A 6,724-nucleotide genomic window follows, 5' to 3' on the forward strand; every position below is an offset into this window, starting at 1 on the left:
CTGGAAAAGGAAAAGGAATATCAAGTCACTGGATGTCTTTTTTCATGATATACTAGAGGCCCAGTACACGGATTTGTGCACTGGTGGGGTCCCTCGGCCTGGCCTGCGGGGATGGGCTGAAACTGGTTCTCCAACATCCCCCGAGGGGTCCTGGATTCCAAGAGGGTGGTTCTCAGTGACACACCCCGGCTCCTTCTTCTTTGGTTCCGGGTGCGTCACCTAAGAACTGCAGCTGCCAAGTCACCACAGCTCGGCAGCTCCTATGTTGAGCATCTGCCCTCTGGCGGTCATTGTGCATCTGGATGGTTAGCTGGTCAGCCGGTCGGCTGGTTGCTTAGGCTTTTATATATATATATTATTTCAGAGAGGAAGGGAGAGAGAGCTAGAAATAGCAATGACCAGAGAAAATCATTGATCAGCTGCCTCCTGCATGCTTCCCACTGGGGATTAAGCCCACAACCAGGGCATGTGCCCTGACTGGGAATCAAACCAGGACCTCCTGGTTCAAAGGTTAATGCTCAACCACTGAGCCATGCCAGCCAAGAAAGTCACTGGATGTCTTAACTTATTTACTAAAGTATTCTATGCTTCTTAAGGATCATATAATCTCCAACTGGTAACTTTGAGATAGATTAAACTGGACAAATGAGTTCAAATTATAAACTCATGCTCTTTTTATGTGTCAAAAACAAAATCAAGAAACAATCCAGATAATTCTGGGTGTCAGAATTAGTAGGGTATGAAATGATAATATTTATTCAGTACCAGATTTGTGCCAGGAACTTTTCTAACAAGCTTAGTGTGGGATACATCAGTGTTCCCAACTTACAGACGAGAACTCGGTGGAATAGAGACAATAGGAGGTATGTCAGTGGTGGGGCCTGGATTTGAACTAAAAGCAATAATGATTCATTATGCTGGTTACAACAGCTCTTCGCCCAGCCCTAACAGAAGAATGAAACTCTGCTTTTTCATGTCTGCGTTTTGTAAGATAGCTTTATCTGGATTCAGCACTGGCTTTGCAAAAGGTTGTGTGGCTGCATTTCAGTGAAGGAGGAAGAGGGGTGTGAATGAGAAGAGGGTAAAGAGCAAGTGACTGGCATAGCAGATACGTACATACACAGGCACGGAAATGAGCTGGTGTCGGATGTGAGAGCTGGAAGGCCTGAGAGTCATCGAATTCACATGTGACAGGACGGCAGCCTAGAGAGGACTGTCCAAGCGCATGCCGTGATTGGCTCAGGGAACAGGACGCTGGAGCAGAAGGGATGTAGGGAACGCATGTAAGGAACGAGCGTAAAGGCAAAGAACAGGAGAGCTAAAACCAAGAATTATTAGCTGGGAAGAGGCAGTGCTGGACACCAGTCATGCCCTCAGGAGTGGAATAGTTTACATCTGTCCACACCAATCTAGCAGCCTGGGCATCTTTCTAGACAAACGGACTGTGGAGGGAAATCCCGGGTGTGTGATTACACCGCTGCTTCATTGGGAAGAAGGATAAAAATTGAAATAGTAATCAGTTTTCAAAGTGCTTCCACATTAATGATGTAATTTTACCTCTACAATGCTGAAAGTTAAGTATTATTACTATACCCATGTCATAGAGGAATTGAGGCTAAAAGAAATTAATCAACTTGCCCAAGGAAACATAGCATTGAATATCTGTATATTAACTATACAAGAAATAGAAATGTATCAATTATACTTCAATTAAAAAATATTTAGAAATATAAATCAGTGTTACACTTGTTTGATCATTTATTACAACAGTACTTATTAAAAATGTAGCATGATTTTTAAAAAATCCATTAAAAATAACAAATGATAACTTAAAAAAATAAAATACTATCCCAAAATATAATTAATAAATTAAAACATATACTACAATGTGCTATAAAGTCATGACTTGCCTGGCATGTGACATGTGGTGTTGAAATTTCATTTCCATGGTCATTCAGTTCCAGCTTACACACTGCAAAACACATCAAACATTGCTAATTTTGGTCATCCTGAGTAAGACATCAAGCAATGCAGAATGGTGCTAAATTTAGTTCATTCACGCCCGGGTGGGATTTTGCAGAGGAAGTCTTTGGAAAATGAACACATTTTCAGTAGATTGCATGTACTAGCAAGACGATCTTTATTGCCATTTAAAAAGCAAAACAGAGGGAATATTTACATGTACTTCGACATATCAAACACTCAATGAATAAATATCATATCCTGTCAAAACCACAGGATGCCCAAGAATGTAAGATTTTACACATGAGGCTGCTCATTTTATCTGACAGACATAAATGTCTGTGTAAAAGCAGCGGGCATCTCTCTAAAAATCCTATCTAATGAAAGAGTAATATGCAAATTAACGGTCACTCTGCAACAAAAATGGTGGCGCCCAAAGCCCAGTCCTCTTAGCTCCGCTGGAGTCCCCCAGTCTGCCCAGCGGTGGCAGCCCGGGGTGTCCGGCTGGGAGGTACCAGTACCCGGCACAATCCCCAGCCAGCGGTGGCAGCCTGGGCTGGGGTCTCAGCCTGGCTGGAGCACACACCCCCTTGGCGCCATCCCCGGCCAGGCTGAGGGGGACCCTGGGCCGGGGTCTCAGCTTGGCCGGGGTGCGATCCCCTTCCAGCGGTGGCAGCCTGGGGTCTCAACCTTTGAGTCACACCAGCCAGGCAGAGATGGAGGAATCTTAAATGTTTCTTTTTAAAATATATATATTTTATTGATTTTTTACAGAGAGGAAGGGAAAGGGATAGAGAGCTAGAAAAATGGATGGGAGAGAAACATCAATCAGTTGCCTCCTGTACACCCCCCATTGGGGATGTGCCCACAACCAGGTACACGCCCTTGACCGGAATCGAACCTGGGACACTTGAGACTGCAGGCTGATGCTCCATCCACTGAGCCAAACCAGTTAGGGCTGACCAACACGCTAAAGAAAAAACTCTATCTAATAAAGAGGGAATATGCAGGGGAGGGTATTTGGGGGTGACCAGGTTGTCAGGGGCGGGCAGTTGGGGATGATTGGGCTGGCAGGGGAGCAGTTAGGAGTCAATCAGGCTGGCAGGGGAATGGTTAGGGGGTGATCAGGCTGGCAGGCAGAAGCAGTTAGGGGAAATCAGGCAGACAGGTGAGCAGTTGGGAGCCAGCAGTCCTAGACTGTGAAAGGGATGTCTGACTGCCTGTTTAGGCCCGGTCCCTATGGGCAGTTGGACATCCCCTGAGGGGTCCCAGATTAGAGAGGATGCAGGCTGGGCTGAGGGGTCCCCCCACCCCCCCAGTTCATGAATTTCGTGCATCAGGCCTCTAGTCCATTATAAAGGTTAAGTATTTCACTTCAGCTATGGGTTAACGTTATGCAAATTGTTCCTGACATAGAAGTACATACTCTGGTAGCGAAACAAAGACATGTGACCTTAGCGTTAGTTTATTCCAGTGCTGGATTACTGCAAGGCAGAAAAAGATGTCGTAGTATACTGCTATTACTCCTGCTCCATAATAAAGGTGATGTTTTTATTAAACACATATATATTGACTTTCTTTAAAAACTGACTTTCATAAAATTCTTTTACTTTACAATTAGCTTATAGAGATCTACAACACAGGCTCTGATTCAGATCCCAAGGAAATCTATTGGAAAGTCCTCCCGAGAGGGGCAGACTTTGATTCCATTAAATCTGAAAGGTTTCTTTAACTCCCTAATAGAGAAGCATTAACCTCTAACGCACCCCTCTGCCTTTCTAACCGTTCAGGCTCACTCTATTAGGCAGTGTTTTCTCTGTGAGGCTTCTCTCTCTTCCCTGATGTCTCAGGAAGGCACTATTCAGAACAAAATGTGATTACGCGGTTTTGGCCACGGCTCCTCCACAGGATTTCCCACATCCGCTCCCACGGACGCGAGCTCCGACCGGGAAGCGGCATCTCCTGGCTCTCTGCCCGCGGACTCGGAGCTCTGGCATCAGCCCCAACCAGGCGGAAACCCCCCAATGCCGGCACACCTGCCCCCCTCGCGACATCGGATCCTGGTGAGGCTGGGAGAGGATTCTGAGAGTGAGAGTGGAGCATGACACACCAATCAGCGGAGCGCACCGGAGGAGCGGGGAGCAGCCACGCTGCCGAATGGAAACCCTCGGCGGCCACTGAGGCGGCGGCTTGGCCTCCAGCTCCAAGAATGCCTTCCTGAAAAGCTGCTCCTCAGAGACCCGGACACGTGACCGATGGAGGGTCTGCAGGAGCCCAGGGCCTGGGAGCGCACACCCGCCAGGCGCCGGGACAGAAGTCACACGGAAAGGAGCAGAGGAGGAGGCCCTTCCTCTGGCAGATACACCTGCAGCCAGGACAACTGCCCCGAGGTCCAGGCCAGGGCCTGTGGCTCACAGTGAACTTGGGATCCTTAGAGCTGGGATCAGACAGACTTTAAGAGCGTTGCTGATCCCCAACTATCACAGGGCAGGATCCCTCGCTGTGACCAAAACAAGGTGCACGGGTGTGTGTGTGTGTGTGTGTGTGAGTGTGTGTGTGTGTATGTGTGTGTGAGTATGTGTGTATGTGTGTGTATGTGTGTGAGTATATGTGTGTGTGAGTGTGTGTATGTGTGTGTATGTGTGTGAGTATATGTGTGTGTGTATGTGTGTATGTGTGTGTATGTGTGTGAGTATATGTGAGTGTGTGTGTATGTGTGAGTGTGTGTGTGTATGTGTGTGTGAGAGTATGTGTGTATGTGTGTGTGTGAGTATGTATGTGTGTGTGTGTGTGTATGTGTGTGTGTGCGTGCCTCCTGAGAGAAACACTGCCCCTGCGGTGCCCGCATAGTGCTCCTTTGCTGACGGAGATGAGCAAAGAGCCCACCTTGCCTGGCCAGGTGTTTGACCGATTCCTGGTTCTGGCCACAGAGAGCAGGGCCAGTTCAGGTAGGGTCTGTGCCAGAGGCTGGGATATGGCTGTGTATTTGCTGAGACAACATACACTGCACTGATCCAACACCTCTGTTGATCAGTCCTAAGAGGGATGTTCACAGCCTTACAGACTTCCCTCAGGACAGATAACAAACAAAGCCCAAAGTCAGTGGAAGGAAGGAAATAATAAACGTCAGAGCAGAAACACACAAACTAAAGTCTAAGAAAACAATACAAAAGGCCAGTGGGACCAGAAGCTGGTTCTCTGAAAAGATGAGCAAGACCGACAACCTTTACCACCCTCCTGGAGAGGGAGGGGCATCTTGGTCAGCGGGCGCTGGCGTGGCTGCTGGGCCCAGGGAGGAAAGCACAGGAACCTAAGGGAAGGCCAGAGAGTGGTCACTGGCAGCAGGCCAGCCCGATGCCCTGGGAGCCAGGGGGCCGGCAGTCTCTCAGCGGCTGCCCGTCCAGGACACCTCACTGCTGTTTCTTCGAGTCTGATTCCTTCGGAGACCTCCAATAAGTGAAATTATTTAGTATCTGTTTGTCTTTTAAAAAACCCTGTGTTTTAAACTGGAAAACCGGTAACTGGCTGGTAATTGGAGCATTTCCCATCGTTGAGCAGGGAAGGTTTAACCAAGAGGAGGCCAGGTCTGGTTGGCCCAGCCACTACATTTAGGACCCAGTTGTCTCCGCCTTCCCCTCTGCAGCCTCAGGACTTTGGGAATTCAGAGTTCCAGCAAAGGGACCTCCCCTTTCAAGCTCTGCGTGGATTTCTTTCCCAGGTTCTGGCCTGGCCTCGGGCTCAGAGCTCCTCTCTGAGTTTTATTGTCTCTCTCTGATGCAGATACTGCGGTGTCTGAGATGCTGAGCGTCCTGGACGGGTAGGAATGACTACAGCATTGGGGGGATGGATGCTGCTGTGGAACCGTGGCCAGCTACCAGTCTGGGGAGCTACAGCGAAAAATCAGGCCAACCCTTAGGAAGCTGAAGGAAATCAGTCTGACTGTGCGTAGACTTTAAGGGCATCTCATCTCTCAGAATTCAGTCATTTCAATCACTGGAACTTCTCCCAGTTCAAGGGACCATCAACAGCATCATTACCAAGCAGATATGTGGCTTCTCTGAAATCAAATGAGAACTCAGACCTTGGCTGACAATTTATCTGTGGTGTTGTGTTATAAATTTCAGACCATTATCATACATGTTTTCTTTTAGAAGTTGCCAAACTGGTTTCCTAGTTTAGGATAATTCCTGTCATGCATATAATAGATCAGATCATGCCTGCACCTTGCTAGAGCAGGCTGTGTACATGGTCTTCTCAGAAGCTATCCAGCAGTTTTAACATAATCTGTTCTTCTTAAAAGGCACCTGAGAAAGAGATCTAGGCTAGGCCTCATTGTCTGGGGTACAACATTAATGGTAGTTGACAATGAAATGCTGATAATAAGAATATATCTGAATCTATTCTAGACCATACCAAAGCGAGAACTAAAATAAAGTGCTTTTAATATTCTAATATACTAGAAAATATGTCATGGTCTTAAATCCAGGATTTATCAAAACTCTGATGTCTAAAAAAAAAAATTAAAAAAATATTGTCTAGAATCTGGAACTCTTGACATAATCAAATTATTTCACCAGATCAAAGGATAAAATATGGGGATGCCATTGTTTATATTTCTGTCTAAAATAATTAATAGCAATGATACTTTATAATTAAAAAAAAACACCTACTTAATAAAAGCCTATTTTAACTTTATGTGTAAGGCTTATGCACTCAGGAGCAGTTTCATTTAATCAGAAAAGTGAGTCCCTGGAATCTGAAA

This window comes from Pipistrellus hanaki, assembly GCF_964339955.1.
Source record: "Pipistrellus hanaki genome assembly, chromosome: 8".
NCBI lineage: Eukaryota > Metazoa > Chordata > Mammalia > Chiroptera > Vespertilionidae > Pipistrellus > Pipistrellus hanaki.